Source organism: Crocuta crocuta, unplaced genomic scaffold, assembly GCF_008692635.1.
Source record: "Crocuta crocuta isolate KB4526 unplaced genomic scaffold, BGI_CrCroc_1.0 scaffold55, whole genome shotgun sequence".
Taxonomy (NCBI): Eukaryota; Metazoa; Chordata; class Mammalia; order Carnivora; family Hyaenidae; genus Crocuta; species Crocuta crocuta.
In genome coordinates this window covers 3,593,684-3,619,215 of record NW_027530512.1, presented here as the reverse complement: position 1 = coordinate 3,619,215, position 25,532 = coordinate 3,593,684, and the positions used below count along the sequence as shown (strand labels likewise).

Sequence of the window (25,532 nt, the reverse complement as noted above, 5' to 3'; positions counted from 1 at the left end):
AAATAATGGGAATCAAAATGAAAGGAGAAAGGGAAGCAGATTAATGAATGTGGGGTGGGTTACAGAGACACAGAACTGGATAAGACACTGAAGCTGTGTTCTTTATGTGTTTCTTTGGAGGACCTAGAAATTGCAAAGCATAGTCCACAGTGATTAATGTCTACTCTCCAAGACCATCAGTTTGGGGGTCAGGCCAATCTTGATTCAGATCTTTGAAATCAACACTTAACTTTTTGAGTTTTAGTTTGTGCATCTGCAAAACCAGGGTAATAACCTGCTTCAGTGGATTGTTGTGAAGATTAAATATAATAAAGTAAATAAAATGTCACCACAATATCAGACTAATAATAGATGCTCACTGAATGTTAGTTTTCCCTCTTTCCCCATATTAGGCATTCTATGCTAGCCTTTTTTTTTTTATCATTAATAATTCTCTGCGCTGCCTCCCCATCCCACCCTGTGGATCTGGCCTTTGACTGCTAAGTTCTTTAAGGGCAGAACCCATGTCTAGTTCACCAGAGAATCCCCAGCATCTTGCACAGTACTGGCATAAATTCAATAGAAGCAAGAGAAGAAACAGGAAGGGCTAAGAGTACATAATTACTCTATGGCCTTGACTTTCTAGTATTGTTCCAGTTGAAATATATGGGCCCATCATCAGACTTCACGCACATTTTCGGGTTTGTAAAACTATCTCACATCATATACAGAAGAACAGAATTCACCCCATTCCCCAAATCATTTCTTCTATGACTTCATCCATCTAGAAGACAACCAGCATTCTGGAAAAAAATTACAGTAATTGAAGCTGGCAAATGTTTCCTTAGAATCTTCAAAACATTCCCATCTGTTGCATAGAGGAGGCGTGTTTTCCAAACCAACTTCTGAATGAATCATAAGCTGCAGCATCTGTGAGAATGGGCCTCACAAACTTCCAACTACAAGAAATGTAACTGACCAAGGGCCCCAAGCTTCTGCTGGCTCTGACACCCATTAAAATTCACCATGCTATGGTGCTAAGGCCATTCTTCCCACTGGCCGCTCCCAGGCAATGACTCAGCACAGCAAGAAGTCTAAGGCAGTCTCTCTCTTGGGAGACATGGTGACTTTGGTGCAGGGACTTCCCTGGAGTCTTGCCAAACATTCCCTAGAATTTACCTTAACCCTCTCAGCAGTCTGGGGTGCTTCCATCCAACATTTATTTCCTCTCTCCTTCATTCCTTTATTTCTGCATCCTGATCTAATGGCTGTGGCAGACTTTTGCCTCCCTGCCACTTTCTCTGACATTTTCCTGGATGTTTCCCTTAAAATCCTGTCTTGACATCTTTCTGGAGGACCTGGACTGTCACATGAGTCATCCGAAGCATGTCTCTGTTTGTGATTAATTGTTTTAGATATTTAGGTGCTCCCATATTCGGTGCGTAGACATTTATGATTGTTAGTTCTTCCTGATGGATGGACCCTGTAATTATTATGTAGTGCCCTTCTTCATCTCTTGTGATTGTCTTTAATTTAAAGTCCAGTTTGTCTGATATAAGTATAGCTACTTCTTTCCGAAGCATGTCAATGAACAGGAAGGGTGATGCGAAAGAGGCGGGGACAAGAGAATCATTACAAGACCATCCAGAGCAGTCTTCTTACATAACCAATGGAACCATTGCTTATAGGTACTTATATATACATATATCTAATGAGAGAATAGCTTGCAGTCATGAGAGAGGAGAAAGTCCCAGAAGAACCAGGTAGGACTAAGAGATATACATGACTACTCTAGAGTTCCCAAGAGTGTTCTAATTCAAATCTTCTGGACCATGACCAGACCTCGTCTTTGAGCATGTAAAACATGCTCACATCAGAAACAGAAGAATAGAATTCACCCCATTCCTAAATATCATGTAAACACATGTACGTGCGTGTGTGTGTGTGTGTGTGTGTGTGTGTGTGTGTGTGTGGTGTTTATATTTAGGAGCAGCAACAATTAAAGGACATTTTGCATTGTTAATCCTTGTCAAGAAAAACAATCTCCATTCCTGAATAGATAAAATCATTGAAATGTTTTAAAGTTTTCTTCTCCTGCCTGTATTCAGGCAAAATTTTCTTTCCTTTTGATGAGTTTTTATTCTCAAGAGTTCAGCTATTTTATTTAAACTGTAATTTAATCAAAGTTCTCTCTGATTATTTCATGTCTAGTATACTTTTCGTTAGAATAGACAGATAAAAGATGATACTTAGATAGATGGATAGATAGATCTCACAATTTTAGAAATCTAGTCTGTAAACTTCACATCAGTATAACTCAACACTGTAACATCAGATCCTACCTATCTTAATGCTGGGCAGATAGCCAGCATTTGAAAAAAAAAAAAAAAAAGCCTCAACCTTGATCCTCATGAAGGCTGATTTGATACAAACAACTCACAAAAGATTCTCTTTGCATTTCTTTCCCAGCATTTGCTAACCCCTTAAACAAGGCATGTCTAGAAGGACTGAGTTTTGGCCATGTGAAGTATGGACAGGGATTGTCAAATGTCCACATGGAAACTTCAGTTACTTACTGGTTAACACCCTGACCCTAAATAAAGTCCATCCAAAAACATTGATTCAAACTCCCATGCAACCACCCTTAGAGATCATTAAAATATGAAATGTTCAAGGATACCCAGCACTCTCTGAGCAGCCTGAGAGGTTCTGGGATTGCTCCTACACCATTATTTTGGCTCCAGAAGCTAAACATGAAAGTAGAAATTGCTTGCTGCCTAGCTGACATTCAGATTCATCGAGTCTACATACCCAGGGTTCCCTTGGCCATGGAGTTCAACTGTAAATGAAACAGGAACTTGAAGTCTGGCCAAAATGGTCCCATGGACTAATTATTAGTACTTTTCAAAGGTAATCTTGATGATCATATAGGCCAGAAATACCATTTTTCAGTGGCCTAGATTTTGAAAAAGAACAAATCTTTTTGAAGAACAAAGATAACCCTTAATAACCTTGGTGTGACGAGTTTGTTTCTTTTGTTGTTATTTTTTTCTTTGTCTCTCCCACCATTTTTCCTACCACTCTGGATCCTACCCCTACCCAACCAGGCACAACTATGAAGCAGGAAAATTTTGACCTCGTGTATTCATTCAAAAATTATTTATTGAGAACATACTATATTCCAGTCCTAAAGTTATATTCTATAAAGACCATGATAAGCAAAATCAACATACTTTCTGCCATCATTAGGGCTTTAAGTTTGGAACGAATATGGTCAGTAATAAAGTAACTCCACATATCAATACCTAATTTTGAACTAAGAAGTGTGCTACAAAGATCAGGGTGCTAAGAAGCGTCCCCAAGAAAGTAACAGAGGGAGAAAGCTGTGAAACATGAGGAAGCGTTGACTCAGAAGAGAGAAGTAGATAAGAACTGGGATGCGGTAGGAGGAATGTCTCCAGGCAGATGGAAAAGCAGGAAGAAACACAGAGCATTTCAAGAACTAGAAGAAGGCCACAACGGCTAAGCCCCAAGCTTGAGGAGTAGAACAGCGAGATGAGACCACAGAAGGAGGCCACTGCCCGACCAGCAGGCCCTCCCACAAGCCACAACTCTGAAGATTTTCTCTCCTTGTACTTTTTCTAATCCCCTCACCCCAGAGCCCTGCGTCCTCAGAATTCCCTCAAGCTTGCATCCAACTCTGCTTTGCATACTCTCCTCATGCATTTCAATATTCTCTCTCACCCATTTTCTTCCCTATGAAAACACCCAGGCTCTCAACCTGGGCCAGCCTGCAATAACACTATTGAAGAGCCCCTGTTCCTCCTGCTACTAGCACTGCCTCTAACACCCTGCTGCTTTTTCAGTGTAAGTGTCTTGCTTCTTTTTCTTTCTTAGCTCAAGTTTATGCTCAGATCCTTCCTACTTTGTTGCTGTGTAAATACCTGGCTAGAGCCCACTCTGTAATCCTTCACAAAGATATTAGACATTAAAAAAGGAAGCAAGTCCTCTCTGTTTTAACCCACAACAAGGAACCCCCAGTCAAGGTTTCCAGATCTTTCATGGTGGGAAGACACTGTGGGCACCACATTTCTGGAACTCCTTTAGCCTGCACATAAGCAACCACTATTTTCCCCAAACTGTACCTACCTAGCTTCTAGAAGAAATATATGAGAGAAGGTCATCCACAGCTGTGTTCAATAAACCAGTGGTTCTCAACTAGGGGTGGGGATGATTTTGGCTCCCAGGGGACTTACAGCAATGTCTGAAGACATTGTTGGGTGTCTCTCTGGAGTTGGCAGGTGATAGTACCAGCAGCTAGAAGCAGTTAGAAGCAGCTAGAAACTAATGTCCTGAACATTCTACGATGCACAGAACAACCCCCAAAGCAAAGAATTATTTGTCTCAAAATGTTAATAATGCTAAGATTGAAAAACCCTAAATAAACTTCTCCAACTTTGAAGTGACGGTTCAAGGTCTATACCCTTATCTCTGATTAATATCATTAATTTGCTACAATTAATATCATTCCGTGGTGGCTAACCACCTCCACAATGCATTCACATAATTACTGCCTATATTTGTATGTATTTTTGTTGATTACACTTTCATCTTTGTCTCTCCACTTTAGATATTTCAGGCATTCACAAATAGATGACACTTCAATATACTTAATGCACATAGTAACCCAGTAAGACCTGAGCAGCTGGCATCCAGCAATCCAGCTCCGTGTTGGCAGAGATGATTAGATCGTTGAAAAGTACTAGGTCTCCCTTTTGCTCTGCACATTCTCTCTAGGTAGAGAACAGGACTATTGCAGTGGAACCCAGGGCTGCCCTGTGTAGAGGCAGACAAGGATCTTTAATATTCAAGATAGGATTGAACATGTTACAGTGACAAAAATACATCCCTGCTGTCACCTCTTTTCATGAGGACGCCAGTCACCCCACCCTTATGGCTTCATTTAACCTTAATTACTTCCTTTAAGTCCCCATCTCCAAATACAGTCACATTGGAGGTGAGGGCTTCAACATGTGAATGGGGAGGCACACAATTCAGTCTATATCAGTGGGCAAGTTTGGTGGCAGGCCAGTCAGAGAGGTGAAAGGTACAGCAGAAATCCAAGAAGAAAATGATGAGGTCTGCGCTGAATTAGTCGGCGTAGGGATGAAGAAAAGGGGAAGTATCTGAAAAACAGGAGGTCGGTAGGACTGATGAGACACAGTAACTGGTTAATTGTGGAATGACTTAGGGAACTGAGTACGGGATAATCATGTGCTGAGGTGGAGGAAAAGCAGAACATGGGATAAAAATGAAGAGCTCACTTCTTCACTGTTGGTTTTGAGGTTCCTGAGGGACATATCAGTGGAGAGATTAAACATGCAGTAGGTATGTAGCCTGGCTCAGGAAAGAAATCTAGTCTGTAAAAGGAGATTTGGGAATTGCCGACATGGATAGGGGCTGGCTGAGGACATGAGAATGGATGAAATCACCTAAGAAAAGTAAATAGAGTGAAAAGAAAAGGTGGCCCAAATCCAAACCTCAGAAAGAAACCATTTAAAGAGTGGATAGAATAAAAGTTGCTTGTGAAGGTGCCTGAGAAAAAAGAACTAGGAAAGTAATTGAAAAATCAAGAGCATCTGAGGTCACGGAAGCCAGGGAGGAGAGCTCAGGAAAGGCCTGGTCAGCAGGGCCAAGTGCCACCCAAACTGAACAGTGTGGACTTAAAAATGGATGCAGCAGGCAGATAGGAGGGACCCCCACGGAAGAGATCTAACAGAGCACAAGGGGCAGGAGCCATGCTCAGGGGTTGGAACAACGGGGCACAAAGAAGGGGTGACATAGAGTAAAGTAACCCTGTCAATTTGCCAAATGAAGGAAATGACAAGGGAAGAATGGAAATGAAGGGGAACGTAGAAGCACATTAAGGACTGGTGTTGTTCACATAAGAGGTTTAAACACATTTATGTGCTGAGGGGGATGTGCCAGTAAACAGTAGATTGAAAATACAACCAAGTGTAGGAAACTGAGGTCATAAGGATTCCAAGGAAGCAGGGAGTACAATCCAGGGTCCAGATGGAAGGAACGCATCGGGCATAAGAACCTTTTGCACAGACAGATTATAGCCCTGAAGTCCAAACCCTCAACATGCCCACGCTCTTACTTCTCCCTCCCCCATCTTCACATTACGACTTCTGCTTTACTAGAGCCTTTCCCCTGTTCAGATATCTCCTTCTTTTCAGAACAAACACATTTTTCCAGCTGGGCTATCATTAGCTAGATATCTGGGACTTAACACAGTCCCAGGGGCCTAGTGGTTTCAATAAATATTTTTGGGGGCCTTAGCTTATTCAGTACAGACCTTGTACCTTTCCATGGACACCAGAGAATGGACCATAAAGAAAAGGTGGCCATACTTGCAGGGAAGGCCTCTGGGAAAGATTCATTATTCATTCTACAAACATTAACTGAGTGCATGGTGCTACCTTCAGCCACAGAACAGATGGCCCAAAGCAGCTGATTCATAAGGACTCCTCCAAACTGGAGGATTCCCTGCTCCCCACAAATGACAACTCAGTAGTGTCTACATGCACCCATCTGCCATGAACTGGGAGCCCAAATATTCTCTCTGAATCCTCGGCATCAAGAAGCAGATCACTATCCATTTTTCTCTCTGTCAACAGGAGCTGAGGAATAATTATGCCCAACCGACATAAGCGGCTCCAATTGCCTTCAGAATTTGGCCTGAAGCCCAATTATATTTCTCTAGCTTGTGCCACAGTACATGAACAGTATGATTTGTCTTATTTCTTTCTCCCACTTTTTAGAATATTCAAGAAATTTTGGCTCACTGAACCCAACCAAGCATGTTCTTTAAGAATAATTTTGAGCACGATCCATAAGCCAAGTTAATATGATATATATTCTGAGAGAAATTCAGTTGAAAGCATCTAGATATATTATTTTTAAATTATATGCACATGAGTAAAGTATATTGCACACAAATAATTTTAAAATGCTGTTGCTAGGCTGAATATAAATTAAGGTTGTAAATGTGTACATGTAGGGACATGCACGTGCGTGTGTGTGTGTGCGCGCGCACACACACACACACACACACACACACACACACACACAGAGTCTCAAATTCACCCCTGAGCTGTTTTGTAAAAATTATTGTCTAAGCTGGTTGTTTGAAATTTAGATTGTACGTTTCCACAGAAAATGCCATGAATGTTGGACAGCTTCCCAGTGTTATCTCTAAAAACCAATTTTACCTATAATTTAGATGCGCTAGGTAGGACTGGTCTGATTCTTGGGGAGAGTGGACTCACTATGTGTTCAATAGGGAAGAAAAAGAGATCAGGGGAGCATCGGATAGAAAAAACTTAGCTCCAGCTAGAATTCTGCATTCTTCCCTGTCCAAGTCCCCCATGTTGCACTAAGTCTGATGTTCTGGAATCCTTTTCCCAAGCTCAGACCTGCACTTGATGTCCAAGTCTCCATGTACCAACTGTGCTTATCCCTGCCCATGACCAAAACCTGTTCCCCACTCAGAAGCACGAATCTTACCCCATGAACAGACCAGCAATGTCCATGCACTTGTCCTCGAGAACCACTGGTGATACCAAAGCCAAAGGAGGGTTTGTTTGGCTCACTCACTGTAGGCTTGCTGAGTCTTGCTTTCTTTTTTCAAACTGTATTAGATACCAATATTCTAAAATCAAGAGTAGAGAACAGATACTACTAATACTCACCAACATTCATTTGTCTTCTTCTGAGCACACTTCCCTTCGTAGTCGACAGGGCCACATGACTGCCTCTGGCCAATGGACTGTAAGCACAAAGGATGGGTCTTTGAGGCTGAGGCAGGGAAAAGCTCCTGTGTGTGTCCCCCAGTCTTTCTGTTTCTCTGTGTATTAGTTTCCTGGGCTGCTGTAACAACATGCCACAAGCTGAGAGGGTAAAACAACAGAAATTACTGTCTCAGGGTTCTGGAGGTCTAGAAGCTTGAGATCAAGGGATTGGCAGGCCATACTCTCTCGGAGGGCCCTAGAGAAGGATCTGTTCCAGGACTCCATCCTTGCCTCTACCAGTGCTTTGGCTTGACTCCACATCACTCCACGTCCTTACATGGCATTCACACTGTGTCCATGTCTCTGCATCCAAAATTTCCCCTTTTTAGAAGCACAACAGCCATATTGGATTGGTGTTTACCGGATGACCTCTCTTCGACGTGATTACTTCTGTAAAGACCCTGTCTCTAAATAAGGTTACATTCTCAGATACTAGGGGTTAAACCTCCAACATATCTTTTTAAGGTGATATAGTTCAGACCATAATACAAAACAATTCAACCCACTGTGAACATGGAGACCTGGTGTTGACATAGCAGACCCTGGACTGCTGGCTCCCAGACTCTGAGAGGACTTCACGTGAGGGAGAAATAAATTTTTGTTAAGCCACTGGAACCTGGGGGTTGTCTGCTATCACAGCATGGGCTAGTCTAACCACCTAATGATACAGGAATATTTCATGTAAAAATCCAGATTTCTTCCTTGGAAGATCTAGCCTGCTTACCTCAGTGAGCAACCACAGCAGACAACTGAAGAGTAGCAGTTTCCCTTAGACTCAACCAAATACTTCTCCCAGGCCCCAGTTCACTACAATCCCCACTACTCCCTATCATCACTCCTCAATCACTTTCCATTCCATATCTGTTCTTATTTTCCTTAATCTCCATGCTTTATATGATTACATTACCTGCCTAGCCTCCTTAAGCTTGTGAATCCACCAAGTCTGCTCTGTACTGGTCCTATTAATCATGGCTGCCTCCTTATTTCCCTTTCTGAACTTCTAAATTATAATGTGTGTGTGTGCATGTGTGTTCTCAGTAGCTCTATAGATATCTGCAGGTTGTATTGGAGGAGTAAGTCCTTCTAGCTCAGAGTTCATAATTACCTATTTGCCTGTTCACTTTTAATGTAGAGGCATATTATCTTCTCTTTCTCAATGAAGAAAGTAAAGAGTAATGAATTAGGTGATACACCCACTGTCCCAGAATGGGAAATTGGTGAAGACAGAGTTTGCAGCCCCTAGGACTCAAAAGCAGTGTCCTTTCCAACCTCTGGGTCTCCATTTCCTCACAGAAAGTGAAGCTATTAGATAAGAAGTAGGAGCTTCCAAACTTAAGTTTAGTTGTGGAAGTTTTATTCTAGTCAAAGCTCAACATGGAGCAGCCAAAAGTAAGTAAGTGGCTCTGGCCGACCTAGAGGTGAGCTCCCAAGTCAGATAGGTGACTTTTTGATACCAGCATATGTGTTGACCAAGGAACATTTTGACTCAGGAGAAAATACAATCAATTAAGCTTCCAGCTTTTAAAAAATTGCCAATTTTCTTTTTTAATTACCAAAGGTAGTAGATATATCCACGTCCAAAAGACATCTCTACTTCCTAATCTCCAGAACTTATGAATATTACCTTATGTGGTAAAAGACTGAATGTTGCCTTATTTGGAAAAAGGATCTTTGCAGATATAATTAAGTTACTTAAATTATGGGGCTTGAGATGAGGAGGTGATTCTGGATTATCTGGGCAGGCCCTAAATCCAATGACAAGTATCCTTATAAGAAACAGAAGACAGACACAGAAGAAAAGGCCATATGAAAACATAGGCAGAGATTGGAGTTCTGCAGCCACACGCCAAGAAATACCTGGATCCACCTTCTGGAAAGGAAAGATTCAGGGAAAGATTCTCCCCTAGAAACTTCAGAGGAAGCACAGCCCTGCCGACACTTGATTTTGGATTTACAGCCTCCAGAACCATGAGAGAATAAATTTCTGTTATTTTAAGCAGCCAAGTGTGTGGGAATTTGTCACAGCAGCCATGAAACTAATACATCAAGTAATGTGGAAAACTAATAAGTCCATATTATACCTGAGCTTTACCATGCTGCCAAAACCATCCAGGTTGGAAAAGGAGAGATGAGATCACGTTGAAGGATGGTGGATGAGGCTCAGAGACAGAATGAGGCTCAGAAATTCTCTGAGAAGTTTTTACAACCTTGGCTGGCCCATGTCTCAAATTCATTCTTCCATCAGAGTTAAAGACACTTTGTGTTCAGATATTTAGCCCTTTTCTTCTCAGCTCCAGACAGCACAGGAAATTGCCAATTATATTTTTAGAAGTTCTCCCAGAACTTTTGATAATATACATTTTCATTTCATAATATTCCTATGTAATGCTGGTTTGTGGAGATAAGCCTTGTGGTCCTTAGAACTTATCCCAGTTTAATCAGACTTCTAAGAAAAAAATCTTTAATATTTTTCTGAGTAAAAATAATAAATATGCATAAAAACTCAAACAATAAGTCAGTGCATAAAATAGAAAATGAAAATGGCTGTAACAGGAATAGGGGTTAAGGTAGAATAAAAACCAAGAGTAGCTATTGCACACATTATTGATGATAACAACCAGTGATTTTATGGTTTTATAGGGTCATTTTGTACAGCCATGCCATGCCATGATATCTAAATCAGAATGATTGAGCCAAGAGGAATCTTGTATCAAGACAGCCTTATCAAAGTGCCTGCTTTGCCTAGTGAACTATATATTCTCCCTGTCCTTACAACACCCAGAAAGTCCCTTAAGAGATTTCCAGAAACTCCTAAGAGATCTTTGGGCCACAGTTTGAAAAATGTTGGGTGAGATGCTCTTAAAGTGTCTCTCAGCTATAACATTCAATAAATGTGTGTAGTTGCAGATGTGCTTAATAGGCAGTCATAAAATAACACAACACAAGAGAAAGTTATTGGAATGGATACCCATAAACCAGTAAAAGCCTGCCAGCAATCAGAAGACTGGTAGTTTCTGCCTCTATTGATACTTGTGATTGCAACTTAATGATGTTTTTACTTAACTGATGGCAGCTGTCTCCATGAGAAGCTATTAGCACATTAGGTCTTTATTAAGACTGGCAAAGTAATAAATAATGTTTGTGACTTCTCCTTTGTTCACAAGGCTAATTGTTGTTTAATAATATTCCCGTGATGTGTTAAGAGCTGCTAAGGAATTATATATGTAAACTACTTAGCTAAAAAAAGAAGTCTTAACAATCTACTAACTTTCAAGTTGTTGATAGACATACCTGGTGGTAAAGTACTGGGTATTATCATGATTACCCAGGATTTTTCATTTATTCTAATGTTTGTTGTTGTTGTTGTTGTTGTTAGAGTCAACAAATGCTTATTCAGCAAAATACTAAGCTAGAAACTCTGGGAGGTACAAAGAAATATAAGATACCATCAATGTTCTCAAGAAATGTTCAATGTGATCGAGGAGGAAACTATACACCATGATAAGTAGATTATTGAAATGAGCTATACTCAGAGTATACAAAGAGAAAACTAGTTAAGCTCGGTTATAATATATAATCTTTTTCATACATTGCTGGATTTGGTTTGCTAAAATTTGTTTAGAAAAATTTTTAAGTCTGTGCCATTTGTTTAAGCCGCTGTTACTTGGTTACTTTGCTACTCACTGCCGAACACACCCTCCCTTACCTATGTGTGCTCCCTTAGACTCCACTCTCCTCTGAGTAGGACAGAACCTGAAAGATTATGAATTTTGATCTCTCTATCCTGCCAAAGAGGAGGGTAAAGCCCAAAGAGATGAATGGATTGGCCAAGATAATGTGGTGGCAGCAAAGCCTGGACCCACTAGGACTCAGGTCACCCAATCTCTCATTTCCCGAGGCCTTAAAAAATGGTTTCAGCTGTGCCCTTTACAGTTTGCCCAGTTTGGACATATCACCTCAAATCCCAGCACACAAGTTAGATACACAGGCAGAAAGGGAAAAAAAAGATGGTGATAGTGGTGCTAATGGCAGTGGTAAAGGTGGTAGTGATGATGAATGAGGGGAAGGAGAGGAGGAGAAAACAGCAATTTAGTGCGAGCTTAAGATGGACTAGGTGCTTTACAAACACATCTATTGTAAGCATTACAGTATCTCTCCAAGGCAGGGACTAAAAGTATTCTAACTTGACAGGTGAGGAAACAGTGGCACTAAGCGTCTGAGGCTGCACAGTAAGTGGCTGCTAACGAATGTGAAGTCCCAGACTGGTCTGACATCAGAGTCCGGATGCTAAACCACAACACATGTAATACATTAGGCCTTGTGACTTCTGGAGAAGCTGCCCAGCCTATGAGTCTGAGAGGGACCAGACAGGGTCATGGGACAATCCTTCTGGGTGGTGGCTGAGAGAGCTCTGAGAAAGGCTGATTGTTAAAGCAGCCCCAACTGGCATTTCTGTGTTCTTGCTCTCTGTGGTACATTCAGTTACTAAGACAATCATCTCAAATAGGAATTCCAACGAAGCTCAGAGCAAGTTAATTAGCCGTGCTGCAGACACATTAAAACTCTGGGAGCAGTTACCATAGTAGGTAACCTTGCATGTTTTACAAAGTGTGGCGTTTTCATTTCAGCTCATGTTGAATAATGAATAATTTTCCCTGCCCCCTGCTAGACAGTGAAAGATGAGAAGCCCTTTGGTAATTCAGTGATGTTGAATAAATCTGATGGTAGAACATCTACCTCTTTCCCTAGGCCACCATCCCCTTATTCTCTGTCTTTCCCTTTTCCCCTCTCCTTCCGCCACAAATTCTATCACAGACCTTGAGAGGAAATGGCTGCTGAGGCAGCACCTGCCAGGCCCCCTGTGTGGGACCATGGATGGGAGGGTATGGGGAGCTACCAGGCATTCCTGGCAACCCAGATGGTGTGGTACAACCCAGCAGTCTCTGTCAGCCCATCCTGAACCCCTCTTGCCTGTCCAAGGAAGGCAATTACAATAGCCTGCGTCACTCTCTAGCCCCTACGCTATTTGTCTCTTAAAAAGTTCTATGTTTTAGTTGCTTTTAATTTTATTTTCCTCTCCTGAATGTAAACACCATGATAGTAAGGACTTTGTTTTGGGGAGACAGAGCCTAGTACAGTGCCTAGCACATAGGAGGAATGCAATCATATTAGTTAAATGGATGAATGACTACCAGAAGCATTTGTCAGTAATGTCAGTTTTACTGGAGATTTCCTGGGGAGGCAGAGGAAAGAATGAAATCCCATCCCATGTAGCAAGACTTCACCCAGTCTGTTACTTGTCATCTGATGTCCTTTTCCCACCCAGCCTCCACAAATGCCCCTCAACTGTACCAACAATCTAGGAGATACCTGCCATCAAAACAAAGCCTGGAGTTTGTATGCATGCTCCTTACCTCCACCTCAGATCATTTCATCTAAAGACAAAACAATCCAACCATCAATAGAGAACTAACTAATTAAATTATGGTAGATTCATAAAATGGGTTACTCTGCAGCCACTCTGCGGTCTTTACAAAGAGTTTGGCCAAAGATAGGCAGGTAGATAGATAGATAGATAGATAGATAGATAGATAGATAGCACAAATAATAACTGAGAAATATTTAATAAAAAAGCAAGCCATTGGACCACATGTATAGTATGTTTATATATGTGAAAGAAAGAGAGAAATACATATATATTAATATTGGCTTAATAGATCTTTGAGAAGACACATAATAAAATGCTAATGGTTTTGGTCAGGAACAGAACTAAGAAATTGTGTGGAAGGAAAGTTTTTAAAGAGTTTTTTGGGCACTGTTTTAAGTTTTGGTTTTGGGGGTGTTGCTTTTTCTTTTTTTTTTTTTTTCCTTAAGAGTGTTTTAATTTTTTTATGTACATCAAATAAAAATAATTACAAACTAAAAGAAAGAGCACATTCTTGATTATTGAAATGAACTATATTCAGGGGATATAAAGAGAAAACTAGTTCAATGTGGTTATAATACATAAACTTTTTTATACATTCCTGGATTTGGTTTGCTAAAATTTGCTTAGAAATTTTTTTAAGTCTATGCCATTTGTTTAAGGCAGTATTACTTGGTTACTTGGCCAAGGAGACCATCAATCAATTTCATAATGCCACTAAAAGAATTCATCCAACCAAATAGGGAATCATGCTCTGGGGATGTCTACTGAGAACATAGACTTCTTCACTCTTCCATTCTCTGCAAGAATAAAACCTTAAAGTACATAATGTACCTGTTGGATCCCAAGGCCAAAGACACTCATTGAGCTGACAATTAACTTATATGCATTTGCTTAAGGGAAGCTATTTAAATGTAACTATGGGATTGGTCTACCCAGAACTTTTAGTTCTCCCACCCATTCTTTCCATGGGAAAGAATTTTTTTTAATCAGAATAAATTAGCTTTGTGATAACAATAGAATGTAATGAGTCTTTAGAAACATGTTGTATTTATTTTAAAAAACTCTCCAATCACATCAGCTTGATTTTCTGGAATGTATTTCTCACTGAATTATTTATTATCTACTGGTCTTTTTGCCTGTATCGACCACTTGCTAATAAGTCCTCTACAGTTATTAGGTCAATTGTTGGAGTAAGAGAGAAAGCAAGAGCAAAGATTTTCTGTTTTTTGTGTCAACCCCCTGGGAGAAATCCTACCTGCCCTCTGAAGGGTACTGTGAACTCTCCTAAGGGGTGAGGGTGTTGGCCCTCTGTCAGGGAGAACCCATGGCAGCTGGTGACCATATTTAGCAGCTGACCAAACTACGCTCCAGAGCCACTGACAGCAGGGAATTAAGTCAGGATCCAAGAAACATTCAGTCTAGGCAATCTTCACCTCCCAAGGATTCTGCCAACCCTATGTCCAGTCTATGCCAGGACCTATGCCTATATTTACACCTACACCTATGCCTATACCTATACATCACCTGTACCATAACATCTATACCCTTTCTCTTAGACTGAGTTAGACAAAAGACTGAGTAAGACCAAGTATAGATAAGGAAAGGGAAGGCTGGTGAATTTCATACTTGAAGTCCTTCTCTTAGTGACTGCACTATTTGGCACCATCAAGGTGATTCTGGTAGAAAGAGCAGTTTGTTTCTGATTATAAAGGAACAAATAGGATTGGATTTTATACTTCCAAGTCAGCTAGAGAGGAGGCTGTGAAAAAGGTTGAAGAGCAAGCCCTGCACTATCAAATCCTGGGTAAGTCCGATGAGATTGCCAGCACAAACGCAGATGGTTTAAAGAACCCTAGGTTCATTATCTTCATAACTTTCTATTTTGCATCTTCCTGGAATTAAAGAAAAATTGCTAATGTAATCAGCAAATTCCTAGATCACTGACAATTGTAGAGGATAAATGAAAACAGTGGCATTTTAATTTAGGGGCTGATTAGCTAATAAAAGAGGTGCCATTTAGAACTGGATGATCCATATTTCTAGCCTTAGAGCTTCACTCCTCTCATTTAAAGCCTTGACAGACATTTACAAATCACTCAAGACAGAGCCAACTTTAAACCCTTATTGGTCAATTACATCTAAATGTGAGTTAATCTATTTTAGATCTCCCCTTAAGAATAGTTTTCAACAGGAGGAAGAGGAACAGAATATGGTCCCAAGTGTTTGAAGGAGTTGGAAAGCATAACACCATCAAATGGAGTAATGGAAGAAAAAGATGGGGAGGACAGAGTCAGCACCAAAGACAAATTTCACTACTTTTCTTGGGGAGCAGAGCTCTCAAGCAGCAGAGAGCTTTGCCACCTCAAGTGCCTCCATACTGTGTCCAGTGGAAGAGAACGTGGTGGTTTCTGATTCATATGCTATGTATAGAGGAGACTTGTCCACGGATATCTGCCAGCTGCCTGAGCTATGGTTTTCTTGGACCATTCCTGTAACAAGCAGCAGAAGAGCATAACCTCACTCTGAAGTTTCAAGGGAATCATTCTCTGCTTAGAGGATATCACCTCTGCCTGGCTATCCTATCTTCTTCTTAACCACAGCATTTGCACCTTGAACACCCTCAGTATACAATAAACGTAGAATTCATAATGGTTTCTGAATTCATCTGTGTGGCCTATTATTGGCAACTTCTTGAGAAATTGACCCTATTGATAAACATGGCTTTATTAAGAAAGATATTTGACTAGATTCTAGCTGGTTCCCATAGCTGGAGACCTAACACATAGGGAAAACTGAACCTCACTGTGGGGATTAAGTTGTGTCCCCCAAAATTCACATATTGAAGTCCTAACCCTAGTAGGGTTCCATCTGCATTTGGAAAACAGTATTTGCAGATGATTAAGTTAAAATAAAGTCATTAGGGTAGGCCTCAAGCCAATATGACAATGTCCTTATAAAAAAGGACAAAATTGTACATAAAGACACACGCATGCACACACGAAGAATGCCACATGAACATGAAGGTAGAGATCAGGGTGATATGTCTAGAAGTCCAGAAACAACAAAAATTACCAGCAAGCCACCAGAAGTTCAGGGAGAGGCATGGACCAGATCCTCCATCAGAGCTCTCAGAAGCCAACCTGCCAACATCTTAATGTCAGACTTCCAACTTCCAGAACTGTTTAAACCACCCAGTCTGTTGTACTTTGTGTTGTACAGCCCAAGCAAACGAATACAGTAAACTTCAAAGCCATGGCTCAATATCCCTAAATAAATCCCTAATACCTAAAAATATCCCCTTCTCTATTTTGCCTAATATCCAGGAATCAGTCTTCAGTAAAATAGCTCTAAACTGAGATGGGTCTTGAGTTTCTCATTAGGGCAGGGGTGGATGGGGAACTGGTTTTAGTCTTGGCTCACTATTTGTATGACCCTGAGCAAATTATTTAAAATCCCTATGCCATAGTTTCCTGATTGTCATATGATGAGGTCGAATAAAATTCTTGTGGCAAATAGATTTCACCTCCTGTGTCTGTTCTAAGTGACTTGTAGCAGCAAACTAGAGCACCATCTGGACCACTTGATGTGGATCAGTTCCTGGCATCCCCGAGCCTGACCCACCAGCTTTGCTCACCTCATCAGGTGAAAATCAGGTAGTTTAGTGAGTTATATCCATCCCTTTTGTACACTGTTCCAATGGCTCTAGGTGAGACTCTTTATAATCCTGTAGAGCAAGTACTTCAGCTTTAGGAATCACTCTTTGCCTTGCCAAACAGATGCCTCGATTGAGTAGGACGAGTACAATGAACAATCAGCAATCTCTGCTGCAAACATGAGATAGGGAATTGGCCCCTCTCTCGTGTACTTGCCATGCTTGGACTAAATGGTCTCTGAGCCCTCCCAAAGTTAAAAACTTTAAAATTTCTTTCTCCACTGATCTAGGGCTTCCTATTATTGCCCTCATCATCACTTTTAGTTATTGCTATTCTATGCTACTCTCTTGAACCATCTGTTCTTTCTCATTTTTCTCTCTCGTCTCTTTGCCAATTGTGATGGTTAATTTTATGTGTCAACTTGACTGATTCTAAGGGATGCCCAGATAGCTGGTAAAACATTATTTCTGGGTGTGTTAGCAAGAGTGTTTCTGGAAGAGGGTATCATTTGAATAGGTAAACTGAATAAAGTAGATTGCCTTCATCAATGCAAGTGGGCATCATCATATTGAGAGCCTGAGTAGAACAAAAAACAGAAGACGAATAAATTTGCTGTCTGGCTGAGCTGAGACATCCATCTTCTCCTGCCCTTGGACAGTGTTGCTTATCATTCTCAGGCCTTTGGATTCCAACCAGGACTTACACCATTGGCTTCCCTGGTTCTCAGGGCTTTGGGTTCTAAATAAATTACACCACCAGCTTTCTTGGTTCTTCAGCTTACAGATGGCAGATCATGGGATCTCTTGGCCTCTGTGATCCTGTAAGCCAATTTCTATAATAAGTAGAAGATCAATCGATAGACAGATAGATAGATAGATAGATATGAGGATATATGTATATATCCAATTGATTTTGTTTCTCTGGAGAACCCTATGATATGCCAGCCTTTTTCTACTCTCTTTCTCCTATGCTTTATGGCTTTGGTGGTGACAGAATTATCTGTTATAACCATTACCAGCCGATGAAAATGCATATTTCCTTCTAGCTGGCAAAATGACCAATCACAAGACCAAAGACAAGACATTGTCTATAATCTTTTCAACTTAAGCTCTTGGCTATTTTCCCTCAGTGCTTATAGTAGTTTTTTTGTGTTTTTTTTTTAAGTCTCCTAAGGGTTTATGGTAGTCCTGGGGGTTATGAGTGCTGGATGCTGATAAACTGGAGCAGTGTTGTGATACCACAGAAAGCCTTCCAACACTCAACAATTGACAAGACATAAAGCCACAGTCACAATTTCTGAAGAGGAAGCAACTGCATTACAGTAAACGAAGCCATATCTTTACCTACAGTTTTCCATACATCATCCTGTTTGATCTTCACAATCTTGTGATGCAGGCAGGGCAAATACTCTGTTATTCCCACATTACATTTAGGGCTCAAAATCAGACTCAGTGACTTAATTGCATAGAATTAAAGCATTGCAGGTGGTGTTGTCTCACCAATCATGCAACAAATTATTTAATCTCACTCATAGGGATATTATCATATATGAGTAGATCTTCTTTAATAACCATCAAGATCCACCAAATGAGTAAGTTTAAACTTGGCCAGGATTGCACTGATTAAAAAACACATTTAATGAGGCTTTAAACTATGTCCAAACAGCTTTTCCCCAAAGCAGCAGAATGGCTTCTCTCTGAAGCATTCTCCCTTTTGAATGAACCAGTTTGCTATATAATTTCATGCCTCACTCAAGAGGCTCTGATTGCCTCATCAGGTGTGAATCAGATAAATTAAAGAAATAACTAAATTCATTTTGCACATGGTTCCAAGTTAATAGGCTCAGAGTGAAGGCCTGTATTTTACTCCACATTTATCCCATGAGAGTAATGGGCTTGGGGGTCACAGTTTTCCTTACTAGGAATGCCCCTTTCACTATAGTCTAGATACCATCAGTGTGTCTAATAGTCAAACTCACCATAAATATACAAACACATGGCCAAGTGTTTCCACAGGGAAGCAACCAAGCTTTAATATTTTCTGGGACAGAGAGGAAATTATAGTGTATCATATGCTCTATATTACTGCCACTTTTTCCAATCCCTGAAACTGGACTTTTCTGAGATACTGGCAAATAGAAGTAACAGGTTCTCCTGTAGCCTAAATTTTCCTTGAACCAGAGACAAAAGAATGTTATACTGAGAGCTCAAAATAGAAAAGGCTTGCTGTGAAAAAGCACACATCTCTAGGAGGAGAAATCAGCATCTCCTCTGCCTCCTGGTTCTGGTGAGGCATCGGTGTTAGAGGAGTTCTGTGGGGGCGAGCAATGAAAGCTCACCTCAGGAGATGCAGCTGTGTCTAGGTTTAGACCAAGAACTAAGGTTTGCTCCTGGACGAGCTAGTAAGTTTTGGGAAGAAGTAGGAACACAACTATCCTTCTTTGCTCTTGACAGGTATTACCCAAGTTATTTGCCAAAAGGACAGAACACGGGTTTCAAATAAGTCTTTCAGATTGAGATAGCATGGAACTCACTATTGGATTAGAGACTGAAAGCCACCAGGGTGATGGCTGCTGGGCAGGCCTCCCACAGTCCTGAATCACTCTTCCTGGGGCTGTCCACCCACACTACTTCACGAGTATAGTCACCTGTCAAGTATCTCTGGTATACCTGCGAGGCTCAAATACTTAGGTAATTTTTAGGCCTTATTTTATCAGAATTTTTATCAGATGTGATCATTCTCTACCTCTTTAAATCTTTTTCCTGCTTCTCTGACACTATACTCTCATAGGTTTTCTCCTATCCCTCTGGCAACTTCTCCCTGGTGTTTCCCTCATATCTCTTGTTCTCACGTCCAAATGTTGGAGTTCCCAAAGTGCATTCCCAGTCCCTATTCTTTATTCTTTTCTCTATACAGCCTTTCTCTTAGGTGTCTCATTCATTTCATCATTTTTAGTAGTATCTGCATATGACTGTTACCAAAATTTTTTCCACAGAGATCCCTTTTCCAGACTTCTGGATTTGTTTACCCAACTGCTTTTCTGTTACCTTACTGTGGATGTCTCAAAAGCTCCTCAAATTTAACCAAAGCAGAACTGAAGCCTTGATTCAATAAAAGTCTGACATGTGCCCCTATGAATCAGCACTCCTGTATCCTTTGGATAAATTCCTAGCAGTGTTATTGCTGGGTCATAGGGTAGTTCTATTTTTAATTTTTGAGGGACCTCCACACTGTTTTCCAGAGTGGCTGCACCAGTCTATATTTCCACCAACAGTGCAAGAGGATTCCCATTTCTCCATATCCTCACTAGCATCTGTTGTTTCCTGAGTTGTTAATTTTAGTCATTCTGACTGGTGTGAGGTGATATCTCAGTGTGGCTTTGATTTGTATTTCCCTGGTGATGAGTGACGTTGAGCATCTTTTCATGTGTCTGTTGGCCATCTGGATGTCTTCTTGTAAAAGATGTACAAGTGTCTATTCATGTCTTCTGCCCATTTCTTCACTGGATTATTCATTTTTCAGGTGTTGACTTTGGTAAGTTCTTTATAGAGTTTGGATACTAACCCCTCATCTGATATGTCATTTGCAAAACTCTTTTCCCATTCCATCGGTTGCCTTTTAGTTTTGTTGATTGTCTCCTTTGCAATGCAGAAGCTTTTTATCTTGATGAGGTCCCAATAGTTCATTTTTGCTTGTAATTCCATTGCCTTTGGAGATGGGGTTGAGCAAGAAATTGCTATGGCTGAGGTCAAAGAGGTTGTTGCCTGCTTTCTCCTCTGTAGGGAATAAGCTTAGGAATTCCCTGAGCCTGCACTGATGGGTTAACAAGGTATAAAGAATTAGAAAGCCATATGATACTCACACCTAAATTAGGGTAAACTAGATTAGGTAAATAAGTATACAGAGGGTGGGGCAAAGGCCCCAGTATAGAGAGGGTGGGGCAAAGGTCCCAATATAGAACAAAGGTACACCAGATTAGCAATTCAGGGTGGATACACCCTCCCCCCCCCCACCCCCCATTTAGTACTATAGCAGAAAGCTGCTTTCACAGAAAGGTACCAAATTAGGTAAACAAGTAAATAGGGCTATAGACCACTGTGGGGAGAAATTGCCCAGAGTGGAGGTAATTAGCAAAAGAAAGTTGCCTTGTTGACCCTGAGGTAGTAGCATGCTTTATCTGTCTTATCCCCTAGGCTGGCTAAGATAAACAGACACATGTCTGCCATTAACAACCATCTGCCCAGCACCAGGATTTTGTTTTATATTGACCCAAACCTCTAACACCATATATCTTCAAAACCTCCTTTCCCTCATGCCCATGAGTTAATGTTCACAGATTCATTTGTCTCTTTGCACACGTCCATCATGCATGTAAGCCTTCTGATCTTAATAAATACGGAGCAAGGACCCTTATTAGGGGTTCTTATCTTCTCCCAGACATTAGCCATCTCTGCATTTTAATCCTGCATCCCACTTTCTCGCTAGACAAGAAAGAACTCTAGACCCAGAGTCTCCTCTAGGGTTTTGATGGTTTCCTGTCTCACATTTAGGCCTTTCATCCATTTGGAGTTTATTTTTGTGTATGGTGTAAGAAAATGGTCTAGTTTATAGCAGCGCTTTCAACAATAGCCAAATTATGAAAAGAGCCTAAGTGCCCATCAACTGATGAATGGATAAAGAAGATGTGGTTTATATATACAACGGAATACTACTTGCAATGAGAAAAAATGAAATCATGCCGTTTGCAGCAACATGGATGGAACTGGAAGGTATTATGCTGAGTGAAATAAGTCAGTCAGAGAAAGACAGATATTTATGTTTTCACTCATATGTGGATTTTGAGAAACTTAACAGAAGACCATGGGGGAAGGGGGGGAAAGCAGTTACAAACAGAGAGGGAGAGAGGCAAACCATAAGAGATTCTTAAATACAGAGAACAATCTGAGGATTGATGGGGGGTCAGGGAAAGGGGAAAATGGATGATAAGCATTAAGGAGGGCACTTGTTGGGATGAGCACTGGGTATTGTATGTAAGCAATGAACCACGGAAATCTGCCCCAAAAACCAAGAACACTGTACGTTAGCCAATTTGACAATAAATTATATTTTTTTAAAAAGGTCCAACACTTCATTTACAGATTTTGATCAAAAAGGACAGACAGTCACCAATGCTAGGAGAATCACTTCTCATAATAGCAGGCCAGATAAGTCAGACCAACTCTCCCACTGAGAAAAACTAGAAAATCTAGGGAAATAGTTCCGCATCTGTTTTAGGGCACCAGAGAATGAACAAGGCAATGAAAATTATCAAGCCAAGACCCAAGAAAATGTGGAAAGCCAGAGAAATGAGCCCAGGTTTAGGGACCACTTTTTCCCCTAGAGAGATCTTCCAAGTCATGTAGAGGTGGCAGAGGAGCAAAGAAACTGAATAAAGTTTTAACAAACTTGGTGTTTTTTTTTAATTTTTGTTTAAATTTATTTATTTTTGAGAGAGAGAGATAGAGCATGACCAGGGGAGTGACAGAGATAGAGAGAGATGGAGACACAGAATCCAAAGCAGTCTTCAGGCTCTGAACTATCAGCACAGAGCCTGATATGGGGCTCAAACTCAGGAACCATGAGATCATGACCTGAGCCAAAGTCGGATGCTTAACCAACTAGGCCACCGAGGTGCCCCGACAAACTTTTAAGGCAAGGAGACAAAAAAGAGAGTTTGGGGCCTACCAAGGAAAGAACAGTTGTAAACTCCCCAGGGTTTGGTTTGCGACCCTGTGTTCATCATGGTTCCAGGGTTCTCCAGAAAAACAGAAAATAGGGTGTGTGTATATGTATATATGTACATGTGAGAGATAGCTTGAGAGGGGGAGAGAGAGAAATTTATTTTAAGGAATTGGCTCATGTGATTGTGGAGGCTGGCAAGTCCAAAATCTGCACAGCGAGCTGGCTAGGTAGAGATCCAGGGAACAGTTGATGTTGCAGTTTGAGTCCAAAGGCAATCTGGAGGCCAACCTCCTTCTTCCTCCAAGGACTCCAGTCTTTTATTTCTTTTTAAGGCCTTCAACTGATTGGGTGAGTACCACCCACACTGTAGAAGATAATGTGCTTTATCCAAAGTCTACTGATTTTTTAAAAAATGGATTTATAAATGTCTACTGTTGACCTCATCTAAAAAAAATATCTTTACAGTGATTTCAAGACTGGTATTTGACCAAATACTGTGGCCTAGCCAAGTGACACATAAAGTTAAGCATCATAGATTACATACCACTCCTGATCCAAGAACCACACACTGATGAGCAGTAGTCTTCAGATTTTCACATTATTTGGTATGAGGGCAAAGTACTAATTTATATTAGACTTTGAGGGGCACCTTCGTGGCTCAGTCAGTTAAGCGTCCAACTTCGGCTCAGGTCATGATCACACAGTTCATGGGTTTGCTGATGGCTAGCTCAGAGCCTGGAGCCTGCTTCAGATTCTGTATCTTCCTCTCTCTCTGACCCTCCCCTGCTCATGCTCTCTCTCTCTCAGAAATAAATAAAAAAACATTAAATTTTTTTTTAAAAATAGACTTCGAAAAATCAAGGAGGTATAATATAATCTCTAAGATAACCAATATAGAAAAGAATAAAACAATGTTTAACTTGAGATAATAGAAAGTGATCCAAAAAAAAGGAGAGATAACCAAATAAAAAGTAAATAGTAAAATGGTAGACATAGGCCAGATATATCAGTAATTACCTCCTATGTAAATGAACTAAATACTTCAATTAAAAATTAAGGATGTATTTTTTTTTAAACTATGCTTAAAGAAACACATTTGGATATAATACAGAAAGGCTAAAAGCAAGATGGTAAAAAAAAAACAAAAAAAACAAACCCCACCATGAAACCAAGAGAAACCTACGGTAGCTATGCTGCTATCAAATAAAAAGGCTTTGGAACAAGAAACATTATCAGAGGTAAAGAAGACTGTTGCATACAGAAAGATACAACAATCCCACATTTGTTTATACCTTACAACATAGCTTCAAAACTATATAGCAAAAAATACAAAAAGAAATGTTCAAATCACTATTACAGTGGACTATTTTAATACTAGATACTATTTAATACTATTTCATAGCTAGCAATCAGTAAGGGGTGTCTGGGTGGCTCAGTCGATTAAGGTTAAGGGTTCAACGCTTGGTTTTGGCTCAGTCATGATCTCATGGTTGTGAGATCCAGCCGCTCATAGGGCTCCATGTTGACTGTGGAACCTGCTTGGGATTTTCTCTTTCTCTCTCTCTCTCTCTGTCCCTCTCCTGCTTGCATGCATATGTGCACTCTCTCTCTCTCTCTCTCTTAAAATAAATAAATAAACATTTAAAAAATCAGTAAGGATACAGATGATCTAAACAACACAAATACAACAAACATTTCCTGATGGGCATCTATGTAGAATAATACGGCTAATGAAGAACACACAGCAAATTTACCAAAACTGCCATATTCAGAGCCATAAGGCAAATCTCAATATATTTCAAAAAATCAAAATCAGGGGCACCTGGGTGGCTCAGTCGGTTAAGCGTCCGGCTTCGCTCAGGTCGTGATCTCGCGGTTTCTGGGTTCGAGCCCCGCGTTGGGCTCTGTGCTGATCAGCTCGGAGCCTGGAGCCTGTTTCAGATTCTGTGTCTCCCTCTCTCTCTGACCTTCCCCTGCTCACGCTGTCTCTGTATCTCTCTCAGAAATAAATAAAACGTTAAAAATTTTAAAAAAAATCAAAATCACATCAGAGTATGTTCTTCAATGTTAATGGGACTAAGCTGAATAACTAGAAAATCCATATCAAGAAAACTAAGAAGTAAACTGCTAAATACCTATGGTCCAAAGGAAAAAAAAATCACAAAGGAAATTATATAACCAATATTAACCCAATAATTAGAAAAAAAACATATTCAAACCATGCTTTTATGAAATTTATAGTCTTAAGGGCATACAGCAGAAAACAAGGAGGCTAGGGGCACCTGGCTGGCTCAGTTGGTAAAGCACACAACTCTTGATCTTGGGTTTGTGAGATCAAGCCCCATTTTGAGCATACAGACTACTTAAAATAAAATCTTGAAAAAGGAAGAAAAGAAAGAAGCTGAAAATCAATCCACTAAGTATCCCCTTTAAGAAGTTAGTAAAAGAACAGAAAATTCAGCCCAAAGAAACAAGAAAGAAGGAAATAATGAAGATAGGAACTTACATTAATGAAAAAGAAAACATATATGATAAAGGGATAATCAAAGAAAATAGTAATTTTGTTTAGAAGATTAATATAGTGATAAACTCCCCCCAAAAAGGCACAAATAATCAAAGTCAGGAATGAAAAAGGGAAAGTGATATCACTATGCATTCCACAAACATTGAATAGGTAATAAAAATTATCATTTTTTTAAAAACTACATGCCAATAAATTTGAAAATTCAAATGAATTAGACATAATCCATAAAACATGCATCCAAGTTAGCAAAACCAAAATTAATTTTTAAATTAATTCACTACTTAAAAACTTTCCAACAAAGAAAACTATAAGGCTAGATGGCTTCACTGTGAATTCTAAAAAACATTTCAAGAAAATCTAATGCCAATTTT

At 40.2% G+C, this 25,532-nt stretch overlaps 1 long non-coding RNA gene across 3 annotated transcripts in view; it reads right to left on the bottom strand.

Moving 5' to 3' along the window:
* LOC144234034 (uncharacterized) overlaps window positions 1–25,532 on the bottom strand; it is a 250,945-nt gene that overhangs the window by 177,050 nt on the left and 48,363 nt on the right. For all 3 annotated transcript variants that reach the window (XR_013335839.1, XR_013335841.1, XR_013335840.1), the window contains exon 3: window positions 7,737–7,813. This is a non-coding gene — a long non-coding RNA (uncharacterized LOC144234034). The remainder of the gene's footprint in view (window positions 1–7,736; window positions 7,814–25,532) is intronic.